At 44.3% G+C, this 27597-nt stretch overlaps 2 long non-coding RNA genes across 2 annotated transcripts; one reads left to right on the plus strand and one right to left on the minus strand.

Moving 5' to 3' along the window:
- Positions 1 to 197: 197 nt before the first annotated feature.
- On the plus strand, positions 198 to 13667 carry LOC308177466. The gene is made up of 2 exons (XR_013939136.1): positions 198 to 2609; positions 2858 to 13667. It is a non-coding gene; the product is annotated as an uncharacterized lncRNA (long non-coding RNA).
- Positions 13649 to 27549, minus strand: LOC308177461. The gene is made up of 4 exons (XR_013939126.1): positions 19587 to 27549; positions 18295 to 18448; positions 17888 to 17986; positions 13649 to 16497 (listed from the first exon to the last, which is right to left on the minus strand). It is a non-coding gene; the product is annotated as an uncharacterized lncRNA (long non-coding RNA).
- Between the last annotated feature and the right edge of the window lie 48 nt (positions 27550 to 27597).

Genomic DNA, 27597 nt, shown 5'->3' on the forward strand with positions numbered 1-27597 from the left:
TGAGATGTCTTTTCTAAAGCTCACTCACAGTTAAAGCCTTTGAAAACCCAAATCATCTCTGAACTCTTACCCCCGCGATGCCTCGGGAACACGCAGGCGTACTGGTCTGACTTGGCTCCTTTGGCCTCTGTGCTCCGTTCTATCCCAGCTGGGCCTGTTTGCATCTGGAAAGGCAGCAGCCGAGACACTAACAGGAAAAGAAATAACCTGACAGGTGTTATCAGGGTATAATCCAATGCAATGGAGTTGTACAGAAAACCTAAACAAAAAGGTAAGAAATCCGATTCCAGCCATCCCCACGCATTCTCACAGTAATGCTCATTTCGCTCTCCAGTGTTATTTCCTATTTTTGCAATAGAAGTTAAGCTATCAAACAGCTACAAAAGAGGCTTTTTCAGCATCTCTCAACCCTAGATCACGACTGCACAGAGTTAAACACAGTAGCAATTTACATCCTTCTCCAAGCATTTTACCCAGCAAGAAGTACTCTGACGCTCATGTGCTGAACCTTGGCTATTTGTGGCACTGTGTGCTCGGGGAATACTTTCAGAACTACAGTCAATTTAACTTCAACAAGCAATCAATATTAAGATTTTTAATAGCTCCTACTGTACCAAAATGACCTTATGTAATCCAAAAATGGAACCCAAATGGAACAAAAATGTAATCATGATTTAACAAAGATAAAAAGCTGTCTGCAGCCGTACGGGCACCCTTCAGTGAATCAAAAAAATGTCACGCATCAGAAAACAAGCAACACCGCAGAACATTATGAAGTATTAAGTTTCCTCAGTACCAACGAAGCAATCTCCTTCTGTACCCCTTTCTATTCAGCAGCACACGAAGCAGGGAGTTATCAGCAGCCAAAATAACTGGGGCTTGGCCGCTCTCTTCAGGGGTGGTCATGAAGGGACCCTCGACCAGCCCACGCCTTGCCTTCTGCCAACCCAGAGGTCACAGGCAGCAGGCAACGAATCCCCTAGTTTGCTGACCTGACTGAAAGTTAGATCTGCAATATAACAAGTCACCGGACTGGCAATGTGCTCAAGGGATCCTTTGCTCCAGCACTGAGGACCGTGGCAGGATGTCCTGCAGCCCTGTCACTGGACCCAAGGGGACGCTTGTCCCTTGTTCTTGCCTGGTTGCAGAGCTCACATCAGCTTGGGGAACCAGGTGAAGAGTGAATTTGGAAGGCAATTAGAAACAGAAGGTACCAAGATGCTTTGGGTTCAGAGCTCCCAGGTGTCAAAAGCTCGTCAGGCACTCTTAAGATCCCCTGCTTTTTGTTAATGAAGTTCTCCAAACTTCAGTCCAATCTAAATCCATAGAGAGCCCAGGTTGTCCACATTTAGTTCCACAGACCCTTCAATGTTTTTCAAGTGTTTGGCATTGAGAAATAGAGCTGTTAAAAAAACCTGAAAAACAGAACAATAACCCTGGAGAGACCAAAAGCCCAATACATTTTTTTCCACTTAAATCCTTCCATTAAGTAACTAATTGAAAAAAATGCTCCGAACACAGGAGATGACTTCCAACTTTCACCATGAAATGTGATATTAGAAGGGCAAAATCTTGCTCTCACCCCAAATCGTTAATGAAAATAGTCAGTGTTCCACAATACATAAATACATATACATTTAAATAATGGTGGTTTGCATTGTTTTCTTCTCTGTGTTCTACAAATTCCTTTTGACTTACAATAGGCATAAAAGGACATAATTAGGGTATCTAATCTGAGAACCCTACTTGCAAGAATGGCTTGGTTTTCATATATCATTTCTAGAATAATGTCAGTAAAGTGAAAAGTCCCGCAGGTTTAAGGGTTTTGAAAACTCAAGACTTTCTCTAAGGAAAAGTATTAGTGCATGAAATTAAACTACATATAGAATTGTTCCACTTGAAATATTTAAGCATGACTCATTTTATTTGTAATAACACAGTTTCTTCAAATTTGCAGTGAAATAAATACTGCCCAGAGAACAAAAGGCATGAAAACTGCTCGACTAGGATTACTGACATCCTCTGAAGGCCCAAAGTGAAATTCAGTTCTCAAATACTTTCCAAAATGATTTGTTCACAGGTAGCTCTGGTTTCTTCAATGGCCACTCCAACTGAACTAACTTAGTATTAACCACTTACAAATTTTGCACCTGCTATTCAATTGACATCAAAGATGCTTGCAGTGAATTCACTGCATCTATTTGAACCAGCACAGCTTTATTCATTTTTCCCATGTTTCCTTGTCTTCCTCACACCTGACTGCAGCAATACCTCAGGATGCTCCAACTTCCTGGGTTAAAGAAGAATCCCAGTACTAAAAACCCAGCCACTGCTGGAGAAAAGATGACAATATCTAGGAAAAATATACTCTTCTAACCTTGGAGAACAAAGACTGGCTGGCATTTGGAAGCCAAAACGCTCCTTACAAGCCCCCTGTGTCTCCACCTGCAACAACTGGAGATTTCTCAAGTTTGAGCAGAAGGTAGCTGTTCCTTCCTCAAGCAGAGTTCTCGAGGGCGCTCAATAGTAGCCTGTCTCATTTAAAGCACAATTTTGGCAGCACTGAAATATTTAATGAGGTGCCGACCACTGATTTCTGGCACACACAGGTAAGCAGTTTTTGTAAGATGCAATAGCAAAACCTGTCATTTTGACAATGCAACATGTAATTTCTCTCTTGGAAATCACTTTCTCCTACATAACTACAGAAACCTCTAATTCTTGAGTCCAATAAATTATTCAAACATATATTTATCTGTGTTTTCCAAGATGCTGTAAACTGATGTGTATTGAAAAGTGTATAGTAGCTCTCTCTAAGCATATAGTCTCTCTCCTGTTTGTTTTTTCCCCCAACCAGGAAGCCAGTGCTTTTCCTATAAGGTTTGCCTGTACAAAACTACAGACAGAAGCGATGTTCTGCAGCCAAAGAAGTTGGCCACGAGCTCAGCATACAAACCTGCTGTACAGAAGGCATTCATTCTCTCTGCATTTCAGCTCCTGTAGTAAATCTAATAATGCTTCCACTTTCCCATCTGCTGTCTTCTGAGATTTATTTTCTGAAAACTGTAAACATCCAGCATGCCATTGTCTGCAACAGTGGGACTACCCCAGTAAACGCATGAATGAGCCGTGTCTGCAGCGCATGTGCAGTACACAGCGGCTGAGAAGCAGGTTAATTGCCTAACGCAAAGCCCAGGGCTGCTCTAACTGCTGTAGGCACAACGAAAGACCCAGTGTGTTCACGGGCAGCCCAAGCAAGCTGGCAGCACAGCGCGGTGCTTCCCCCATCCTGCTGGGCTCAGCACAGACGAGGAGCTCTGAGGAACGGCTCGGTAGCTAATCCAATTGCACTCTTGTGGGAGGCAGAGCAGCTTCTTACTCACTGCCCCAATTTACCTTACTTGCTGCCCCAATTTGCACACTGACATAGCACCAGGTCCATGTTCACAGGAAAGTTTCACGCAGCAGCCCCAAACCTGTACTTGAAAGCTACAGCATTTTACCATGACATGCCAAAAGCATAGCCATGAATCCTGAAAGTTTATCCACATTTGCATAACTTGTAAAATACTTCAGATGACTTGTACTATTACAAACAATTGTTTTACTAGGTGATGTTTTAAAACTATGGTATTAAAGATCTACAAACACACAGAAGAATTTCTCTCTACCAGTAAAAGGATCTTGAATGACATGGTAGCTAAATATTCGGGAAAGAAAATGCTTTAATAAAACATGTGATATCTCACTCTGGAGTTGTAGCATTGACAGAGCGTCATCTACAGTTATCAATATTAATGAAAATTAGCACTGAGTAGTCAAGGGCATCCACTCAAAGGTTAAAAGAGTTCGCTGTTTTTTTCCCCCATGAACGCATTACAGCCCACATTCTTTCTCCTGGGACCAAACTGGAAACTTATGATAAAAGTACTTGCTTCAAATACCCAAGCCAATATAACCCAGAAAAAGAAAAGTGACAATCTTAGTGAGTTCCACAGCCTTCAATAACAAGTTCTTTAGAAACCTCAGCAGCTAACGCAGGCTAAAACATAAATCTTCATTTGAAAGAGGCAGACTGCTGCTGCGAGCACAGAATAATATTTGGCAGACTTAAGCTCCCTCTCTCATAGCAAGCCACAGGGTGGATCTGGACGAGGCAACCGGCACCTCGGTGGCATCAGCCTCTGTCCTGCCTCAGCCAAATCGCATCATTCACCAGCAAATGACATAGCACAGCAACACGTAGCTCAGGGGAGCTGCTGCCCTCTTTGTGCAGGTGAGAAAGGATCCTACAGCTAGCCTATGGTGATCCAAGAACACCTAACCATTTTTTCCCCTGATAAACTTTTCACACAGTAGAATTCATTAAAGGAAAAAAAAAATAGAGAGACCGAAGCTCACAACTCCTGCATTTGCTTGCTAACGTTCAGATAAAATACAGATGTGTGTGATGCAATGGTGTCCTCCCTTGGCAAGGGCCAGGAGAAACAGGTGCACCACTAACACCAAGCTGAATGCCCGGCGGGTTCCTAAGCACTTTCCAGGGGTCTGCATGCAGCTGGGCTCTCCAACAACATAGCTCCCATCAGGAAATATTTCCTCACAGCAAATACTTCTGCAAGCAGCACTGCAAATTCAACACGTTCACCCCTGGTGGAACAGCCTGAGCCTTGCTGTGTTTGCTGGAGATGCAGCCTTCCCTTCTGCAGCAGCCTCCATCCAGCTCTGGAAATAAAGGTGCTTCAGGTGTCTACTCATGGCACATAAAGTGGGTCGGGGGGCAAGGAAAATGAAGGAAAAGACTGCTTCTACCAGCAGGAAGGTGCACAAAGCGACTCAGAAAGGCATAACTCAGAGTACGCCCACTGCCCAGGGAGCCCGAGCCCGGCTCTGCTCGGGGCGACCGCAGGGCCCGGCACTACTGTGGCTGTCCTGAAAGCACCCGGCTGGGCCGGGGATCCCTGCTGAAGCCAAGAGATCCCAAGATGGGATCAGCCGAACGGGGCATGCTGCTTGGATTGCAGCCGTTCTAGGATAACAGAAAATCGCATGACTTTGGGTGAGCAGCATCAAAACTACAGACTGAGCAGTCCTGCTGGCATGCTGCAGCTGTGGGTTTTAGAGCTGGTCATTTCCTCCCTTATAATTGTTATTCAGACAGATAAAAGCTACTCATTTATTAATTAAAGGATTCCTGTTATTGCTGCCTGACACACAGGTCTATTCTCTCACATCTACCTACACAGACTTGGCATAAAAAAGCTTTACCCGAGTACCTGAAAGACAAAGTAAATTCCCATTTCCCAACTGGTGTGCAAGGTGCCAGGACGATTCCCCGACCTAACAGGGAGCACTGCCTCTTGGTGGGGAAAAAAACTCAGGGTGGAGAAGGACCTAGTGCACAGAGTCCCTGAGGCAGGGCTCACATTCAGCTTCCTCTCCACTTTCCCTTCCTGGTCTCCTTGTGTCAGCCAGCAAGAGGAGCAGGGTTGCTAGCCACCTCCTTCCTAAAGGGCTTAGGAAAGCACCAAAAAAAGCAACTGAGCAGCCTGATGAGTGGTGATTGCGACTCATTTTCCACCAGTCTGAGCTATAGATGCATTTAGGCAGACCATCGTAACTGAAGGTAAGGGAGCGTTTCCATGTATTTTTCTCTGCACCCCCTGTCTTACAGATCCTGTTCCCAAGAACCCCAAATTCCAGGGGGATTTCAGCCTGAGCAGAGCCAGTAGCAGGTTCAGCAGCAGTCGCTGCAGGTCTGGAGGGGACAGACCCCAGCATCACCTTCCAGGAGGGCAGGGAGAAGGCAGGGCTGCACTGCTTCTCCTCCCTCACCCGCAAGCCACCCACAGGATGTACAACCTGGTACAACCACGTCTTCCATGTAGAGCGTGTTTAAAGAAAGAAAACCACCACAAGCAGCATTGTGACTGATCACCCTGTTAACCATCAGTGTGTGTTATTAAGCAGAGCACACTGTCCCCCTGGTTTCCTGACTGAAGCAAGAATCACAGAATCATCTAGGTTGGAAGAGACCTCCAAGATCCCCTAGTCCGACCTCTGACCTAACACTACCAAGTCCTCCACTAAACCATATCACTAAGCTCTGCATCTAAATGTCTTTTAAAGACCTCCAGGGATGGTGACTCAAGCCCTTGCCTGGACAGCCTATTCCAATGCCTAACAACCGTTTCGGTAATGAAGTTCTTCCTAATATCCAACCTAAACCTCCCCTGGTGCAGCTTTAGCCCATTCCCCCTCGTCCTGTCACCAGGCACGTGGGAGAACAGACCAACCCCCACCTCGCTACAGCCTCCTTTAAGGTACCTGTAGAGTGCGATAAGGTCACCCCTGAGCCTCCTCTTCTCCAGACTAAACAACCCCAGCTCCCTCAGCCGCTCCTCGTAAGACTTGTTCTCCAGACCCCTCACCAGCTTCGTTGCCCTTCTCTGAACTCTCCCGAGCACCTCCATGTCCTTCTTGTAGCGAGGGGCCCAAAACTAAACACAGTACTCGAGGTGCAGCCTCACCAGAGCAGAGTACAGGGGGACAATCACTTCCCTAGCCCTGCTGCCCACACTGTTTCTTATGCAAGCCAGGATGCTGTTGGCCTTCCTGGCCACAGAACCCTGTGGAGAAGATTTTTGCTGTGCTACCCAACAGAGCTGGGACCAAGCACCCGGACATGAGCTCACCTCACTGCTGGCCCCAGCAAACGACCTGGCACGAGTCACTTGCTCCCACACGCTGACCACACATGCACCTGAGCAGCAGCAGCAGAGGTGGCAGCAGTGAACACAGTGCACGCAGGCTTACCGGAGCAACCTGCACTCCACATTGGCCCTGCAACAACAGCACAGAGACAAAGGACAACTGGAGATGGGCTCACGAAGACTGTGCCACTTCCTCAAGGAACCTAGCCCTGGGTCACTGAAGCCCACGTAACAGCATCTTCTCCACTAATCGTCCTGGCTGGTACCCCTAGCATGCTGTGCTTGTGCCTTCTGCTGCAAACAAATGCAGTTATACAGAACAAGCCGAAGCAATGTAATAAAAATAGCTAGAAAGCTCAAAAAGAAATGAAGTTAAATATATTAAGTGAACGCCCTTTTGATGTTTTACTTGAAGGCATTGATCTGTTTGCTACTAATACAGATATACTGCCGCATGCAAAGGCATGTGGTTTGGTGACATTTCGAAAGAAAAATATTTGAAGTGCAAAAGAAAGATTATCTTCACATGCCTTAGATATGAGCAGACAGAAGTGTAAATAAGCAATGATAAAATTTGCAAACAATGTCTCAGGGTACTAACACAGACCTGTAGCTGAGCACTCACTTGGCGCTTCTCTGTAATAAACTAAAAAAGGAGGCGACCCTTTCAAATATCATTTGAGATTTACTGTTTTAAGTTACTACTCAGTGTTTTAATGCACACTAAAGCCAAGTTTTTGAAAAGCACAAGAGCATACACAAGTTTTTTTTTAATGCTTTCACTGTCTGGTAAAAAGTAGTCACATTGTAATGGGTAAACACATCTCCATAAAGCAGTACCACTGAAGTCATTTACAGCATCCTCCAGATTTGCATGCTTTCCTACACATAACTCTTAATGCTTACAAAATTACACCTTCAGTTATAGCTGCTGTTCAACAACTCCTTGGTTTAACATTAAGTAAGAAGTCAATTTATAGCATCAAATGCAAAATTTCAATAGAAACTTCGAGTCTGGGCAACAGACTCTTCAAATGGTTAAGAATGCTGCAATCTGAGACCGAGACAAAAAAACGCTTGCATTTTAAAGCTTGTTTCCTGGTTATTTGCATTTTCTTGCATCCAAGCAGCAACATTTCCTTGTGGCTTCAGTTTTTCCTTCCGTTGACACCTAGCTTTACTCCCCAGTTGCCATGCACAGTACTATTCCATAATATCAAGATTTCATCTGAACTGCTGGAAATAATTCATTTAGTTCAAGGCAGTACAATCACACTTAGGCTTCCATTCACCTCTCTAATTTTTATTCAAAGTATTTTTTTATCCATCTCAATTACTGCACGCATATTTCAGCACAGACAGTGTTTTAAAGCCTCTGAACACAGAGATGTAAACTAATTTAGCCTGCATTATACCACTGATGTAATACTAAAACCTGAACACTTCCTTTTTACAGAACTGAGATACTGATTTAAAAGACGCTCAAACATAATGGTACACACCAATAAGATTAAAATTAAATTATAATTGAGTAAATATTTAAAAGGATATTTATGAGGCTCGCTGCTCAATTATGTACATCAGAGCTTCAGAACAACACACTTTAATGGAGGTTTGTGCCCACTGAGGAATGAGTACATTCCCACAAGAAAATACTTAAAAAAAACTCATGTTGCTGATTTTTCCGCTCAGCGTGAGGCTGATCAGCAAAAAACAGGCTCAGTGCTTTAATAAATTTTTACCTTCGACACTTGTTTTAGAAGCAGAGTTAATCTATTTATTTTACATTTGGCTTGTTTCCTTGCACCAATATAAAATGCAATTTGTAAATATAAAAAATTCATACACAAAAACTAATTGTTGTAAAAACTGTATTAAGCCTGAAAGCATTAATTCTGGACTTCAGTCACTCAGCACGAGAGCAGTAGATGGTGCCTCCTTTTCAATTCTTTGAAATGTGCAAAGGAGCAGGAGCACATCTGGGCAATCCAGCCAAGTTGTTGGTTCGAACACGATGCAGACACATCACAGAACCACTGAATCTCCGAGTGGGAAGGGACCCACGAGGGTCATTGAGTCCAGCTCCTGGGTCCCCAAAGTATCACCCCAAAAAATCAGACCGTGTGTCTGAGATCATTGTCCAAACACTTCTTGAACTCTAATAGAATAAAGACTCAAAGGCAAACGCTTCAAAATTATTACTTAGGACACAAAAATTATTCTAGAATTTTTGATCAAAAAAAGCTGGCATTTTTTATTTTTATGACAGAATAAACACAAAAATCTTGTCTATTTTTCAGATGAGGCTGTACGTATTCTTCCTGGCTTTATTTTCGGTCACCGTGCCTGACTCCCAAAGTGGTGTCCGTTCGCACCGCCCCTGTCCCAGACACCATGATACCTTGGCGCCCACCAGGCTCCCCATGCAAAGGCCTGGCAAGGCCACCCTCATGTTTTGTGCCTGTAGGAGCCCACATCTGTGCATTTCTCACCAATTAAGGCAGACTAGCTGAAATGGGTGCAGAAGAGCAAGACAGATTTTGCCCAAAGGCCTCCCCAGCTCTGCCCCTAATGGCAGGCATTCATACCAGGCCGTGCCGCAGGGCCCGACTCGCCGAGGAGGCCCTGGAGCCGCAGGCCACACGCTCCTGGTGCCTCTACATCTTCACAGTGGTGTTTCAACACGTTTTACCGACAGCAATTTCCTCCTACAAGGAGGGGCTGTGGGGCTGTTGCTAGACATGCTACGGAGAAAGCCAACACCAGACAGACCCAGGAGCTGGTTTGTCCTTCATCTCCTAAAGACGACAAAACACATGCACAGCTTGGTTCCCAGAGCAGTGCTGGGTGCTGAAGAGTCTCTGATCCAAGCACATGAAGGCAGATGAAAGCCAGGATAATATTCCTTTTCCTTTCTACAGAGGTTAATCCTGCTACCAGGAAGCCTGGCTTCAGAGCAGGCCTGGATTCCTGTTTGACGGGGCCTGAGCAAGACAGAGGTTTTTGTTACCCAGTCAGGTGAGGGGTATGCACACATTCTGCAATGTAAGACAAGGAGAGTGGTTCTGACATCTCACTGGAACTCTCACACAACAGAGGATGAATTTATCTGGACAATTTTGACAGATTAATGCCACGTCTTCTATGTAAGAACAGCCCAATACATTTACACTATCCTTTCTGTCTCCAGCACCGTGTTGATGGCGCAGATAATACATTCTGCCAGTTCTCTGTTTATTTTTCCAACACTTAACCAGCCAGACTGCTGGACCTCATAACCTCGTGACATCCTTCATTGCTGGAAAACTGGGTGGGGGAACAACCAACCAAACACAAAACACACACACAAAAACAAAACAAAACAAAACAAACAACCACTGTTTTGCCTCTTTTGAAGCATGAGTGGAGGTTCCACCTGGTTCCATCACCTGCCAGGACACCCAGCCGAAAGACATGTTTGTGTCTTACACACTCGGCTGGTCACATCGCTGTGTCAAGCCTGCCGCAAGTTACCTTTGTTCCTACCAACTCCTGTACAACTACCCCAGGAGACAACAACAGCCTTGTTCTCATTATTTTATAACTTTTGAAGGTGGATATATACTAAATTTATGTTTTATTTCATAACTTTCATTTCTAACAGCACATGCTTTAATATTGCTTAGGACAGTAAATTTTCCCAACATACACAGAATCTCAAATTGATCCTGTTGAAAGTACCTGAATAAGAAAATAACTCTACATCATACATAACATACTTGGATGTCCATGTGCTTACTAGAATACTAATATTAGAAAAAAAGGGAATAAATGAAACTTTATTATCATCATCTTTGTGAAGGATTGTCCTTGCTTGGAGTCCTGGGAACTCTCGAGTAAGCTCATAATCCTCTCAATATTATCTGTGTGCACGTGGAAAAGACACTCATCCTTTACCAATTCTGACATCCAGATTTTTTTCCTTTAATAAAGACTCATCATTATTTCCTTCACTTCTTTTAACTGGTGACTGGGTTTCTCAACCCAAATCCCCAACGAAACTATGACACTTTCTTAGGACGTTCAGTCCCACAGCACACTGCCACCACCGCAGATATTTGGATTTCGTGTTGCTCGCTGCTCTTCCTGCCCTGCCAGCAGCTGCAGCAGGCACGGCATGGCACAGCCTTTGGAGGTCTGCTTCCTGAGAAACCAGGCAACAGCACTGCCATGTTAGCCATCGTCTTCTTTCCTGATTAAAAAGCCCTGCAACCCCAGAGCTAAGCGACTGGGCACAGCACCTCCCTGATGCCGCTGTACTGTTCCAGTTGTGAGGCAAAGCAAGCTACAGCTGACACAGGGGTTTTGCGGCTGCCCCTCTGCACCGGGGGCATCTCAGGTTGGGAGAAACAGCTCCTTGCTTGTGGGCAATCCATTGCCATTCAGTGATCTCCAGTATTTGTAACAGTCAATGAAATTTAAAAACTGAAGGCCAGCTGAAGTAAATCTAATGCTGCCCAGACCATACAGCTTGTTGGGTAAAATGGAAGACCACAGATGGGTGGCCTGCAATCATTAAATACTACTATTCCTGAAACACAGAGAACCATATCTTGGCATAAAAAATAGCATTGGTTGTATGAAGCAAAATCAGACAAGTTCAACTCCAAAACAAAAGACAACAGGATGGACACCCCACCACGCTGAGAGCTCGGCCGCTGCGTGCAGGCACACACTGGTCGCCCTCACCACCCTCTGCAGCTGGGACCCCTCCGTGTCCTGCTCAACTCCCTCAGCCCCGCTCATCGCTTAGCATTATGCTTCCTTTCTACCATCTCATCTGCTGACTTTTCTCTCTGCTTGCTTAAGAAGGACAGAAGAAAGCTAAGCATGTTTTCCCATACGTAGATACTGACAAATACACCTCGCCGCAGAAAGATCTATTTTTGCTCCTTTTGATCCTCAGTAGGTAAATTGTTCTTAGAAATAAAGTGCCAATGTAATTAGATGAGACTAATTTTGGAAGTGCGGGCTACTTTACTGAAAAATCTTTCTCAAGTAACACAGGCAGTTAAAATAACACCAATTAAATTTGTGTGAACCAAATTAGAGAGCTCAAGCTTAAAAAATGCAAGTCCAAAATATTCAACAACTTTGTTATACAGGCAAGTATTATCTATTCAATTCAGAGGCTAACCTAGCTTCAGGTTTTAAAAGCTGTAAATTTTGCAGTTCCAGATCAGTGAGCAACATCCTGACTACAAGAAACTGTGCAGGTTTTTCCTCTTTAAGATGTTTTTGGTTTGAAACGCCTTGTCAGAGAGGCTGTAACAAGATTCCCAAGATTTGAGAGAGTGAACAATTTTTGCATCTCCTTTGTGCTGAAACGACCTGGTGCTTTCACAGAATAACTTGGCTCCTTACTTATATCTACACCGAATGCAGATTGTCACATAAAAGTCCAAATTGTGGGGATTAAAGAAATAAGAATTTCACACAAATGCTACATGGAGCAGCCTGCTTAGGGAGGCGCAGTCTCAAAACAATATGACAAAGAACGTCTCCCACGTGGAAACATGAGTAGTGTAATAAGAAAACCAAGAACAAAACAGAATAAACTAATGTGAGATCTGCAGAGTGCAGCAGGTGTTTACACATCTAAGACTGATTTTGTGTCATTGGTATCCATTAAAAAGAGGCACGGTGCTCTTTGCGGAGGATGTGTTACCAGAAAACAATCCCCAGGCAGTGCGAAGAAACGTTTGCTGATTTCAGAAGAGGAAGAAAAAACGCAAGAGAAGGGGAGGCAGGGGGAAAGAAGGAAAACAATGCCAACAGAAACAACACTAAGTTCTCTGTCGGCATTCTTATGGAAAAGGTAGCTGCAATACCAGACAATAATTCTGATTAATATTAAACATGCAACTTTCACGAGCAAGCTTCTTGAGCTTAACTGACAGGCAAATTCATCTTATAATAAAAAGGTCTATACATCACTTCCTGAAAACTGCTGAAATTTGAAGGCAGCTTCTTCAAATTAACATCAACTAGTGACCATAAATAAATAGTAAAACAAATTATGGGCCAAGTCTCCGCAGACTCCATTTCGCACTGACGGACCAAAGATCTTTAAAACCAGTTTAATGTAAAGAACTTCAGAGTCCCCTTTTTCCTTCATTTCTGAAGAGAGCAATGGCAGAGAATAAAAATTGTATGCATGCTTATCTGCTGCATTTCAGCAAAAAGGAGTTTCACAAGTACAAGTTTCAGAAGTACAGCTGCCCTGCACTGAGGCTAATAACTTAAGCACAACAAACGGGTTAAAAACACAATCATGGAAAAACGTTCCCAGTTTTGTGGAGCTGTTTCACGGATCCTGCTGAATCCTAAAGGCTCTTTCCAACCACCACCACCATCTCAGAAGAAACCAGAAGAGACACTTTGGCTGACCACAGCCCGCGTGGGCAGCCCTTTCTGTGCTGGAGGCCAGGAGGAATACCACCTACCACCCCAACGAGTGCTAACGTCCCCACTGCCTAAAACTGCAACAGGTCATCAAGGCAAGCCAAGACTCTGAGCAGCCTTCAGCGGGATCGCACCACCTCCAGCTCATTAGACATTCCTCAAGCATATGAGAGCCTGGGACGAATGCAATTTTTGTTATATAAGGGTTTCTGGGGAATTTTCCCTGCCAGCACAACCTCATAGCTTAGCATCCTCAGCACAAAAAGTCACAGCTACCGACTAATCCTGTTCACTGCAAATCATATTTATACAACATTTACACCATCTTCCCTTCCTCCCAATCAATGTATTTACAAAAGGAAAGTAAGGAGGTATCTGTACTATGCTAGAACTCATACAGCTCCAGCCAAACCAATCCATCCTCTTGTACGCTTTCTTCTGTAACATCCTTTATGTAATAAGTTTTCAAAGATTAAGGAATACTTTTATTTAAAAAAAAAAAAAAAAGAATACAAGCACCATGGACTCTGATCTTCTGCAGTACAAGCTGTCACCAAGTACCTGGAATCCTTCACCGCTGGTAAATCCCCCCTTTCAGCTGAGGACCAGAGCCGCTAATCCCTGACATCAAGGCAAACGCATTCACCCCAGTGATAGGAGCCAACCAGCTTTGAAGACCCCATAACCAACTCAAGTGACCGTGACAGTAATTTATAATCCTAGTGGCACAGATTCATTTAGCAGCCCAGGTGGCAAGGGACAAAGAACAATTTCTGTTTTTTTTTTGTTTGGTTGTTTGTTTTCCTCATATTTAAACCCATTTTTAAGGGACAGCAAATATCAGTGTAATACAGATAAGATACCTGAAGTCTTGGCTGTGTTCACAGAAACATACTGTGCTTCCCAAATCCAAAAGGTTCTGTGCTACTCTAAATACAAAATACCAAATATAAGTAGATATCCTAATTTTCCTATAGTGGTTGCCAGTGTCTGTGTGTTTTCCTCATCCTACCTTACTTTTTAAGCCACTTAGGATGTGCCCTTCTTAATCATTGATAAAATACCATCAACATCCCTCAGCAAACCTAGCATTTTGACTTCCTGCTTCATCCTCATGAAAGAAGCTATTTTGGCCCAGTAAATTTCAACCTGCAAGTCAAGAATATGCCTACAAAACAGGAGGAATTCAAAACTGGGGTCACAGTTTCTCAGGAAAGAATTTGAAACAGTAAGTGTGGAAAAAAGAAAAAAGATTTTCATAAAGTAGTGTTTTGCTATTTGCACTTTGGAAACAAACACACAGAGTACTCACAAAACTCAGATTTTTGTCCTAAATAGGTTTTAAACATGCAGCTTTACTATTTCCTCAAAAAGAATACAGATCTTTTAAGCAGACAGTGTAAACCCAAATATCAGTTAGGATTTGCTACTAGCAGACATCTGTACAAGAGACCAGTCCCATTGACTGTAAACAAAGATTTTATCTCCAGTTAACTACAGGTTATCCTCGAAACTGGGTTCCCTTGTTCAGCTGAGCGTACCTGGCAATAGCTGTGCTTATCCTGCCGTTACAGAGGCCACATGGGTAACAGACAGACTTTCCACCAGCTTACTTAGCAGGCACTGTGTTTTGCAATTGAAGCAATTAATGAGAGAAGCCAAATTCAAAAGGTTCAACAAATCAAGACAATTCCCGATTTCACACTGCTGCCCCCATTCCAGACTCCAGATAAACCCGACAGGCCCAACATGTCCCAGAAGGTTTAGCTCTGTGGCACAGCAGAAGCAGAGAAGGATCAGGTACGCGCTAAGCCCTGGACCAGATGGAGTGATGGATGACAGAGAAGTTTTTAAGTATTTCAGCTCCTTATCTACCTCTTTGCAGTATACTGGGGAATAAAAATCAAAAAAGCATCCATTTCCAAAAGCCATTCACAGGCTTAGAGATAAGCAAAGCTCAGTGAGGGGTGTGATCCGAACACATACTTACGGAAACATCGGCTTTCAACAGTGTCTTATGACAAATTTTGGTTCCTGTTACTAATCTTCCTAGCCAGATATCATCCCCACAGAGTCCTGATTACTGCGCTCCACAGCTGTCACAGGCATGAAAAAGGAAGCACGAATACTGTTGTTCATTTCTTCTGATCTTCCTTATCATCCTCTATTTCCCTCTCCAAGTAAACTCTTTTCTCATAATTTTTCTTTTTTCCTGTTGTTCTTTTTCCATTGGTCTTCTTTCTGTTTCTTGGTAGAATAGATAGTGGTTGTAATGACATAGCAGAAAAACACTTGCATCAGAAACATGCTTTGGCCATTCCAGCTCCCCTATAGCAACAAGTCCTAGCAGTTAAATTCAGCACAGCAAGTGTTCATCCACCCTCACAGATAAATGCTTAAAAACAATCCGACTATCATTAGAGACACCACAATCCACAAAGGAAAGAAAAAAAAAAAGCCCCTAAACATGGCTGCCAGCAGAAGACAGCAACCATGTGCCCTAGTCTGAAGCCTGTTCTCATCAGAGAGAGGAGGCGGCTGCAGCAGCCCCCACACATACATTATTCCAGTATGGAAGCCATCCTTCACCTCTCGGGTTTAGATTCTGCAGACTAATGCTCTTTGGGTTTAAGACATTTGATATTAGAGAAAGGCATCACAGCACATTTACTTGGAAGCCTTCACATAAGACCACCGGCAGGCTCAGAGGGCATAGCACGCACCAGCAACATATCAGGCCTGCCCTGGAGCCATCACCTCTTTTACAACTTGAGCACATGTATTTTTTTGTTGAACTACTATGCTAAATGTAAGAGCATCTTCCACATGCTGATATCTTTTGTCTACAAAGGGTGTTGCTTCTCAAAATTCTCTAGGCCTTATTACTCTACGCCAAAAGCACCAATTCTTGCTGTCTCTCACAAGCCTGTTTCTGGTGTTTTCAGAATCCCCCTAAAATGCTGTATGAAGCAGTGGGTGCTGGAGATCTCACACTGTTTTCAGTCAAGATAATTTCAAGAAGCATCACAAGCCTTGGTCTATTTTCACTTGGGCTGCTGTCGCCAGGAAAAGCATCACTCTCCTCCACTTCTCCTTCCCTTTTTAAAAACTGACCACTCTTCAGAACTGCAGCAAAACGACAGCAGTTCAAAGTCATTACGCGTGTCACATGGGCAAGGCCTGATGATAAAGGACGTCAGGAAGAGCCAGCCAGCTGACAGTAAACAGCAACCTTGACTCCTGAGGTGGTAAGTGGGGGAAGGCTCTGCCGGAGGGACTCAAAAGACTGACTTCAGTCTTAGAAGCAAGTCCAAAAGGCTCAGTGTGAATCTCCAGAAGGCTGCAATGTAAAAAACATGAGAGAAGACTACAGGAAGCCAGGATTTTTAGTGCAAAGCACACCACCTGTTTTGCCCCACAGATATGTCTGGCAGAGACCTCTCTTTGAGCTTGTAAGCCTAGTATCGGTGAATTTAAAGCTGAAGCAGTTAACTGCATCTGTCTGCTTGCCAACGCTTTGAAGAAGCCTTACTTTGTACACGCAAAGAGAAAAATAGGAGGAATTAGAAAACACTCCTCTTTCAGAGCACCTGCTGAGGGCACACGCTATTTTCTCAGCACCCACGCTCTCAGTAGAACATGAGGGAACTGGAAGGGGCTCTGATGCATCCCGTGGTGACATAACGCAGGCCAACGAGGCAATATGTCAGGGCAGCAGGATGCCGCAGCATCACGAGGCCTTCGCATGCACGGGGTTCTGGTCCTTGTGCCATTTCACCTCCCGAACACCAAGCCAAGGAACACAGCCAGAGTCCAGCTTTTTAACAGTTTAGATACATTTGCTTTTTGGTCTGTGAAAGAAAGCTGTGGGGCATCATATGAGAAACTCATGCCATTTTCTTATTCTAGGCATCAAAGAGGTCTCACCAGGTGAACAACATGCAGACAGGCTCTGAACTACGAGCACAAATTGTAACTGTCTTTTTATCCAAGTTTCAATTATATTCATTTATGGATCATTTTGCCATCTTGCACTTGGCTCTAAAATCCTACAAGAAGTTTGCAAACCCTGCAAAATCTCTGCTAAAAGTCTCTCGCCTGTTCCCAAGGATAGACACCTGCCAGTATGCCCAGACTTTGAAGAGGTTTTGGCTAGCATGTCCGTAGTTATTTCCAAAATATTTTACTGAAGAAACTATGGAGATGTTCCCATATGCAGCTGTTACCCTGGCATAATTACCTTTGCAGAAACTGATCTTGTGAATCCAACTGCAAGACATAAAACACTCGATGCAAAGGGCACCTTATACACACAGCTATTTTGTATGTGCCAAAAAGGACAATCATACACAGGAAGCTCACACTCCTTCTTGCACCTACCACGTCAGCGCTAGCAATCCATACGTAAGCTTTTTGGAGAGCATCGGCATCACAGGCAGGGTGGGGGAAGTAACATAAATATATTATTGGCTCTCATTTCCATAACGAGCCTGATTAGCCTCCAACAATTACTGTATCAGTAATACTTGATGATGATTTTCAGTACGAGAACCTCATTGCCTCCCACAGAGAAACAGACAGCAGCCTTCTTTTATCTTGTCAGGGGGAACCTGGGCACTGGGGCCAAATTCTAACCACATATGAGGATTATCTCATGGTACACCAGATGCACTTGGTCCGTCCCCTCCCATTCACTACCCTTTGAGCTTCTCTGTAAGTCACAAAGTTACCTGTACTCGGCTGGAGAAAAGACGCTGCAGACACTGATCTACTGGAGCACTGGCTTGGTTCCCCCAGTTTCTCTTAGCCACTTTTCAGCAAACCAGGCACTGCAAGAAATATTGCAGCTACAGATTATTCTTTTTGTCAGAATCCCGCTTTAGCTGATCACACCGAGTTTCAAATAATCCCGCTGAAGGTCTGCGCAGGCTGTCAGCACAACTCCTGCTGCCACTGAAGCCAAGTTGTGAAAGTTCCAGTTGGTTGAGTCTAGGGAGACTAACATTCTGCTCTACACGTAGTATTCATCCACCCTTATAGATGAATGCTTAAAAACAATCCAACTATCATTAGAGACACCACCACCCACCAAAATAAAAATCAGGAGCACTGTCTTGAGGGTTGGTTCAAAGCTTACCACAGCAGCGCCCCCATTCACACGCTTTCCCCGTGGATACTGCGGTGCTTCTTAACTGGTCGCACACACAGTTCAGGCAGCAGTTTTTACCCTTTTTTGAAAAGAAGCTCTTTCACTTGAAAATCGAATGAGAAAAGCAGCAGACTGAAAGAACCTGAGGGAGATAAAATAATTTCGCTTAGAACAATGAAATCCAAGGGGAACGCAGAACTGCTGAGCAAGTACAAAGGGAGATAACAAAGATTAAACCTCGCCACTGTTTGTGCCCTAAAGTAGCGAGCCATAACATTTCATCAAGAGGCTTTCGAATCCTGTAAAATGTTTCAGAAGTTCCCAGTAAAGTGCATAGCACTGTTAATGAAGCTCACTAATGAAGGGCTAGAGTTTATAAGCTCAGTTTCCACCCAAAATAAGACCAGTAAAAATTTGACATAAAATCTTGTGTTTTCCTAAGTCATTGTTAGGCTCCATTGATAATTAGCCATGTACAAGCACTTGATAATTTAGTGTGCAGGCTGAAAAAATATATTTGATTTGGATTTATTTCCCAAGCCCAAACAAAAAAAGAATATTTCTCTTAATTCAAAGCAAAGTTTTGGACAGAGGCCTTGCAGGTTCACCTCCCAAGTCCACACACATCCTCCTATTCCCTTCAGTTTTACAACATGACAGACAAGCACCTCTGAATTTCTCATTCGTGCTGGAGCTTTTCTACTTCACACACAAATAAACCCATGAGAGAAAACAATTCGCTCTCAGGAAAGAGGAAAGTATCCGTATTCTGAGCCCAGATTTGAGGCTGGGGACGGGCAGTCTCTAGTCCCTTCTCGAAGGCATCTCTACTTTATATAACAAAAAAGCTCCCCTAGGAACTCTGGAAGGGGTAAGATATTCCAGCAGATTCTATAGCACAAAGGCAAGGAAAGTGTTCTAAAGTTTTGGTTCCAACATTTTCTAGCAAATCAGAGCTTTGGCTTAAAGCTGTTCATCATATATTTCTGCTTACTCTTCCCCAATTACAGTGCCAAAAGAGACTGAGAAGACCAAGAGTAAATTTTTAGTGTTCAGCTCCTTTGCCCTGCAAGCAAAAGGAAATACAGACTATCGGGATCCACTTCTTCAAGTACTTATTTTTAATGCAACAAACGTCTTGCTCTGGACAGGTCTCTGCTCAGCTGCAAAGGTTCCCTCCTGCAAGCCGCTGTAGTGAGCAAATGGATCTATAAAAGGAGGCTACAAACTGTGAGCATCAGCACACGCTGCATTTCAGATCGGGAAAAAAAAAAATCTACCTGGATTTAGCAGAATAGAAGCAATATCCTTACTGTAGTCATACTTGCATTCATGGTTAAGAATAGTAAATCAGAGAGAAGAAATCCCACCGGGCCTTGGGTCAGACATCCTTCTCAGAGAGGCTTGTTGAACATGCCCAGCCCTCCAGCTGCCCTTAGGAGAGCAGAACATCCCTTCCTGAAGGAACAGACACGCCAGAACATTTAGGCTGTGACCATTCAGTAATTCTCTCACTTTAAAATCAAGCAGAAAGCCAAAGCTTTTAGCCAAAGCTAAACAGAGCACTCATTCCTTTCCCTCCTAGCAAAGCCTCCCGGTATTGCAGAACCTTCTCCTGTACTAGTGCCAGTTCCTGCGGATAGCAGGATGCACAAACATCAATTTCTGTGGATGATCACAGGTTTCTGTCTTGGTTCATCATCCTTTCCTTCTTGCAGCAGTTCAAGGTCAGCAGCAATAACACAGAAACCAAGAAACTAGAAACCAGAAGTGAGAGCCACGTGGGCCAGGGGAGAAACATACAGTTAAAGTAAGGAAAGCTGACGATTACAGAGTGAGGTCTGCTGGTTTCTTCTCTCTGCAAAGCTAATCAGTGCTATTTCCTCTAGCAGCAACATTGCTGTCCTCATCTTTGAAGTGTGGCAAACTCGGACCAAGATGATTGGAAAAAATAAATCCAATGTCAATTGATTTTCTCTACATTTACATGTAATCGTTGTCAGGAGAAGTAATTTTCCCACTGAAGCGCCTTTTTATTGGTGAAAAAGAAGCCAATGTATTCTAACTGAACCTGTGCAACCTAAATCAAACCTATGCTGGTATATACTCAAACCTCCCTTTTAGGAACAAGCTGGGTAAGAACTCCAGGTGTCAGCTGTTTGTGTACAAATATAGCTTATTTATATATTTCCAGTAGAGTACACATCCTAAGGGCCAAGAACATTTTATTTTTAGGTTTTCTTCCTCTTTTCTCTTCGCGAAACTTAAATATGCACACACAACTCTGCTAGTAGGCTCTCTTTAGCAGAGTGTGAGAGTGTTAGGTATTTCCATCAGCTCATTTTTCCCTTGTCCAAGACGCAAACATGTCCCCGTGGCACCAGAGCTACTTGCATTGCCAGTTTCATGCCACCAGGACGCCACAGTGCCAAGATGCTGCTCCAACAGAAACAGCCCTGTGGCACAAGTAGGGGCAGAAACGGCCCTGAAGTGACCAAGCATCACAGCAGCTTTCCTCTTTGCCTGCCCCAAAGAACTGCTCCTCTTGCCCAGTGTCTGGGCCTTAAGACCTGATAAACTTAGTCTTTAGTTATCAATTAAAAAAAAAAAAAAGTAATAAAATTGTACCAGAATCATAAAGACCAAGATTACAGAATAAAAGGACTTCCAACCCAGTAGTGTGACCAGCAGGAAAAGTTGGGGAAGGTGGGAAATAACCTCAATTTCTGCCTCTGTTCTGTCCAGATAGGAAGTTAGGGCTTCTGATGTCTGAAAAAGACCATTGCCCATCAATTCTCCTCCCCAAATTCCTGCCACTTCTCCCTCCAGCTCTCCCCTCCTGTACTCCACACACACAGCAGCTGAGGCTTTTATTTCCACGTGGCCCAGCAAGCTTCAGCCAGCGCAGCTGCCAAACCCCACACAGGCACCCTTCAGCTGGCGCCCACAGCCGAGGCGCTGCGGCAGCATCCTGCACGCCTCCTCCCCTGCACAGGCAAACCCGACGGCCTCTGCCACTCGGTGAGTTTGTAATCACAGCAGAAGCAGTTCCACAAGCCCGCAATGTATCTGCAGTTAGCTTCTAGGGGCAGCGCTACTTGGAAATGGATTAAAATTCCCCAGGTATAGGAAAAGCTAAAAGTAATTGTGTTACTTTCATGAAAAGTGTACAGCAAAGCACATAAAATGCCTAGATATTGGGACTGTGCTCCAACAGAAAATTTAACCGCTTTAGGGAACACAAGATCAATGCTATTATTTATAGATGACAATCTTCCTTACAGTAACCCTCTGCAACAAAAGAATAATATTAAGGAAAGGAAGCTTTCCTGATATCAGTCTGAACTTTGGCAAAAGAAAGAAAACATTGTGAACTTTTCCCCATAGAACAGGTGTGATGTAGAAACAAAGGGCATTTCATATTACATTTCTTTTTTTTTTTTTTTTTTTTAATAATCCTGCCTTTAAGCAATTTAATTCTGGAAAAAAGAAGCAACACTGCCCTTTCCAATGCTGTGTTTTGCATCTTCTTTCTGGAGGGAGAGTAACTGACAGCAGCAAGGGCTTGATACCCTTACAGGACTGGGTTTGGAGAGCACAGGCAGCCAAAAGCGAGTGCCTCACCTCTCAACCTCCCATTCCCAATGCAGGTGAGCTTGCAAGTGGTGTCCCTGTGTGGGCACAGCAGGGAGGCAGGACCCACCTTGCCCCAGGCAGACCAAGGCAGCAGCAGCACACTGGGGAGCCAAGCTTCCAGCAAGGGAACAGCTTCGGGGTTTGGACATGCAACGCGAGGCTCTTCAAACTGGGGGATTTCAACAGGCATCTCATGTGAACCCTACCAGCTGATTCAAAGTATTATTTGATAGGCAACAACAAACAACACAGTACACCATTTAAGTATGGCATATGCTTGTACAAAAGTTACCGATATCCAGACTCCCCAAAACCCAGGGGTTATCCACCAAGCCAGAAAAAAAAAAAAAATTCTTTACAACCCGCTATAACAAGATTGCCTGATGTCCAGAACTTAAGCAGCAAATTAAATTGTTCAAATGACACTAAATTTGATTAACTTAGGGCAGTTGTTTCTAAATTGCATGTGCAATTTCCAGAGCCTGTTGGACTGCACATAGCTGTGGTGTTCTCTGGGTTGTGTTGGACAGAAGTACCAGACCTCTGCTTCAGTATGAATAGTGAAAAGAAAGAAGTCATAACAGCCACCTTCTGATCTCTTCTGCTATGCAGTACCATGCAATTCTGTTCAGAAATGACATTGTCATCGGCTAACTTAACACCACAAACTGTTGTGTCTAAGTATCTTCTTCTGTTAAAGGTTCTTTACAGTTTTCCTCTTTTCCACTTGTGTTTTTGTCACTTGGAGCACTATCAAATACATGGGAAAAAAAACAATTTTCCTTTCATTGGGCCACTACATACTGAATTATATGCAGCTAATATGGTGAGTACCTTCCATTATTCCATTAAGGAATTACATTTCATTAATCTATTTGGCCTTAGGACAGTAAGAACGGATATATCGTTGCCATTCTATAGATAAGGAGTTTAAAGCCCTTCTTTCAGATACAGTACCAACACTGAACAGAAAAAATAACCACAAGTTTCCCATTTTACTGCAGCAACCAGCTTCAGAGCTGGCAGCAGAGACCATTAGCACCAACTGCCAGTCAGCGCTCCATCCCACCTCAGAGGAACATCATGTACCCTATGCACCATGCTTTATGGTACCGGAGAGTTGCCACAAGAAGTTCACAAGTTCAGGAAAGGTCTCACACTTGTGCCACGTCAGTTAACTTGAGCACGAGGAGCTGATCATGAGCCTGTGCTCCCAGCTGCTTCTCTTTCCCTGGAGGCAGATTCTGGTCTGTCTTCACGGAAAGCTCCCATCAGCATCTAGTATGCTAACCACAGGCGTTACGTGCCTGTGACACACTTTCAAACAACAGCAACGCCAGGTCCAGACCATGCTGAGAACATGTTATTCAGATTTGCTCATGACTGTCACTGCAGCCAGGTACAGTACAGTGGGTCCATCCTGACTTTCCTTCATCAATAACTTTTTTTTTGGGGGGGGGGGGGGGGGGGGGGTTGCAGAATTGGATTGTTTTTCTTTGTTTCTTGCTATTGAAGCTCCTCTATCAGGAGTAATGCTATTAAGAACTGATTACACATGCAAGATCCAAACTGAGACAAAAGCATATGCACTTACTCCCTGAATAAAATCCATGCATTTATTCTCTGAAATCAGTCAGCATCCATTCAGGAACCAGGTAAGCATCTTCTCTGGCTTCAGTTTTGAGACAGTAGTAGAGTTTCAGAACTTGAAAGCGAAACGCCATCCCCCCCAGCTTTACAACAGGCACAGCACTGCGCAAGGCGCCCACCAGGGCACAGCTGCCTGCCACTCGCTGATTCACCCCCAGCACACAGCCACGACACAGAAGTGGGATGTCGAACAAATGAGTCAAAATCCCTGCTTAAATATTTACAGACAAGTTTGAGTACTGCTCTGAAAGTGGTGAGTTACCAGCAAGTCTGACCGGCAGTCTGTTAATTTAGTTATTTAACAGGAGCAGCCAAGTTTAGGAACTTGGCCTGCATCTGACGGAGACGTGCCAATGCTTGGGACATCTCGCCCCTTCTCGCTCACATCGTTTTCAAGATGTGTCTGTTCCTTGTTCAAGAGCCACGGCTTCTCTTTATGATGTCCATTAAAAATGACAACGTACTACCCTATGAATATGTTTCAATTAGGAAGGGGGAAGTTAATAACTTTGCAGTGCTTTCTGAAGATCCAAACAACTGTTCTCATTTCACAGCTCACTGATTCTTTAGAAGCAACAGAAAGTCCTGGAAATAAAATGGCAAAACTGATTAAACTGGCTCTGCCTTACAGCCATTAAATTTTCCTTATTCTCCAACATGAAAACAACCCATGTGGATGATCAGCTCAAAATGAGCAGATCTGACCAACTGAAAGAAATTTGTTTTCTATTTAACTCCTGAGCTGCTCTGTGTTAGAGCTAAAAGGGAGCTTACAGGTTGCAAACTCACGTCCCTTGTTCCTGCCTATAGGCACTATTTATAAGTTGTGCCTAGGACTTGCAGGCAGACCTACCTGCGAGTCTACCTGCTGCGTATGACAGCCCCGTGTGACAGGTCACCTGCAGACACAAAGCAATTTATGAAACACCGCACCAACAAACTGTTTTGTTCAGCAGCACGTGCAGTCGATCTAGGCTCTCTTGAATTTCCTCAAAGCTTCAGGCTCACAGCAGAGTCAGTCCAGCCCCTTAGGAGGATTAACAGCCCTCTGCCCTGAAACACAGCCGGGACGGCTGGGCCCTAACAGACACAAAAAAAGAGATGGAATAAATCATTCGGCAATAAAGAGAGTGCACAAAGGACAAAGATGTGAGTACCCATTGCAGAGTAGTACAACAAATAAAAGCCAGAAGCTGTTTTCCCTGCCACTGCTGTAAGGTCTGAAGACCCCTCATATTTTTATTTCTATATTAAATTTTATATTTTTTTATTTTTCTATTTTTTATTAAGAAGTTCAGTCCTTGTATGCTAACGTTTGCACAATTTCTCTTTCAGAGCTGCAAACTCATGCCTTCTCTCACGTTTTTTCTTCCACTAGCACTTGCAAAGAAAATAATTCCTCAGGAATATCTATCTTAATCCTCTTGGTCTGACAGCTTCTCGCAGTTCTGGAGCTCTATTTTAAACGCAGATGCTTCACTAACTCACAGTCACCGCAGTTTTTTCAAGTCGATGTACTGCTTATTTTTAAAAAGAAACACAGGAAATCAGCCCTCAAGTTTTGTTTATTTTTGCTTTAGCCCAAGGGTTTAATACATTAAAATACAGTAAGTGGGATGCAAGACATAGACAAGAAACTTGTTCGCGTTCAAAATTGAGCATTGGCAGTTCCAGAAAGCCTACCCGGGATAGTGTTTCTCTTCCTTTTTCTTCCCAAGTTATACTCAGGGACTGAACACTAAAACAGCACCCCAAGCAAAGCTTGGGAAGGCCTCTTCAGTGGTTTTTTTTTTTCTTTTTTTTTTTTTTTCATCTTGGTTAGGAAACAGGACTTAGAAAAGGCTCTTAGGCCAGCAGGGTCCATTCCAGCTGGCCCTAAGCAGCCTCGGTTCCTTCTGCCGCCCGCACTGGGAGCCCGCTCGGGAGCTGTGCCCTCCTGGCAGCACCCCACATCCCCGCTCCTGGGCAGCGCATGGCCAGGAGGAACTGGGCAGTGCCAGACACACGGCTTGAAAATGAGCAGCAGAGGTGCTGCTCCAGCAGCAGATCCTCACCCAGGGCTGCAACTCGTCCCTTGCTCCTTGAGACCAGGGAAACCCTGCCAGCAGCACACAGGAGAGCCCGTTCAGGGTGCCCCGCAGCATCTGCACGGCCAGGGAGCACCAGGGCAAAAGGGTTTTGGTCACCAGGATTGCTCCTCACCTCCTCAAGTAGCAAAAAAAAAATAAAATATTCGATGTGCTTCTAACTCGACAAGGCTTATTTTAGACTAGCACAGAATTACAGTTCATGTTACACCAAACGTTTGGCTTGCATTGATACAGCTGTCACACACACACATCGCCCAGCACAGGACAGCAGCCTGCCAGATGTCCAAGTGCCAGCAGCGGGTATCAGCACAGCACCTCCCTTTAGCCCACGCACTTTGGGTTTGGGGGTTAGTTTGCAGGGATCCCCGAGAGCAAAAGCAGCACAAGAGGCGAGGTGCAGCGCCACACCTGGAGCGCTGCTTCCCTCCGTTCAAATGGAGCACCAGAGGTCTTCACACCAAGCCGGAGCACTAACACCACCTCCTTCGGTCACCGACGAACTTCACAAACTGAATCTGTGCTTTGCCTGTGGAACGGTCCGTGTTAATTTTGTGGTGAAACTCCTTAGTGCAGCCCACTACTGTACCACGTAGATCTGTCAGCTGAATTAAGGACAGCAGGAGGAGACAGCCAGACCTGGACTCAGGAATGCAGGCAGCAGGGGTTACCCTGCTTTCTGCCTTGACTCCTGAATCAGGCAGCCCAAAAATCACTCCTACAATTTCTCATTAAAAGCATGGCTTCTGCTTGAGCCAGAGCAAGCATCTTGGAAATACCCAGGCTGGTTTTCCAAGTATCAAACAAGGACAGAGAAGTCCACCAAACCAGATCACGTTTTAGCTGGAAATAACTTTTGTTCACAGGGCTTTTTTCCAAACTTCAAATGCCATTCTTCAGATTTTGCTACATCATTTCTCAAATATTAAAAAGTGACTACAATCATAAATCTTTCCAATCTAAATGATGCGAGCAGGCTTCATCTTACTTAGCTGTAAATGTCTAACTCAGTCATCTCAATCCAAGTTAGCTCTGTGTGCTCTCTTCTGCATCAGTAATAAAAAAAGGTAATTTGGGGGGAGATTCATCTGTAAACTTCAGACAGCTTGAACTCTCTGAACATGCCAGCTTCCAATTTTTTTTTTATCAAAAGCAAGCCTGAAAGACCAGCTTACGCTGAAACAGCTTTAGCGACCAACTGCTCAGGTTTGGGGTGCACGGAAATCATCTCCTGCTGCTGCCCAAGTTTTCTCTGTCTTCCCAGGTGAAAGTTAAGGAATACTGGGGAAAGGTCAAAAAGGTTCACTGATGCTCATTATTTATTCTGGACACAGGAGATATCAGTATGTCCGTTTGTTGCTTCCTGATGAACTAAAAAAGCCCCAAACTGATCGTGCATTTTAACTTCCTTGCTGGATTTCGCAGCTGAGAGGAGCTTAGGCTGCTGCAGCAATGCTCCATTGGAAGCCACCCTGCAGGGGCCCTTCCTTGGGCATGGGTGACACAGTGACACGTGCACTGCTTCGCAGCATCCATCCACCAGCCCGCCCCAGCACTTCTCACCTTTCTCTGTGTTAATCACCAATACTTCCAGCAAGCAACCTGCACCTTTGGGAACACAACCGAACCCCAGGGGTGAACTCTCAAGGCCCTACGGGAAGGAATAAGCCAAGCCCTGAAGCTCGCTGGGGATTTGTGCTCATTGCATCCCTGCTGCAGGTCTCATACAGCTTCAGAACAAGGAGCCAGATAGCCTGAGGAGAAGAAAGCGATATACGCTTGCACACACACATACCCACCCACGCACATAAGCACATGAACATTCACACAAGGCCCCGATCTGCTTTTCCCCTCCCATGCCCCACACTTCCCAGTTCCTGCTGCCCCAACTCCCCGCTGCCCTCGTCCTGCAGGACCC

Source organism: Anser brachyrhynchus (genome assembly GCF_964034855.1).
Source record: "Anser brachyrhynchus genome assembly, chromosome: 14".
In the NCBI taxonomy this organism is placed as follows: Eukaryota; Metazoa; Chordata; class Aves; order Anseriformes; family Anatidae; genus Anser; species Anser brachyrhynchus.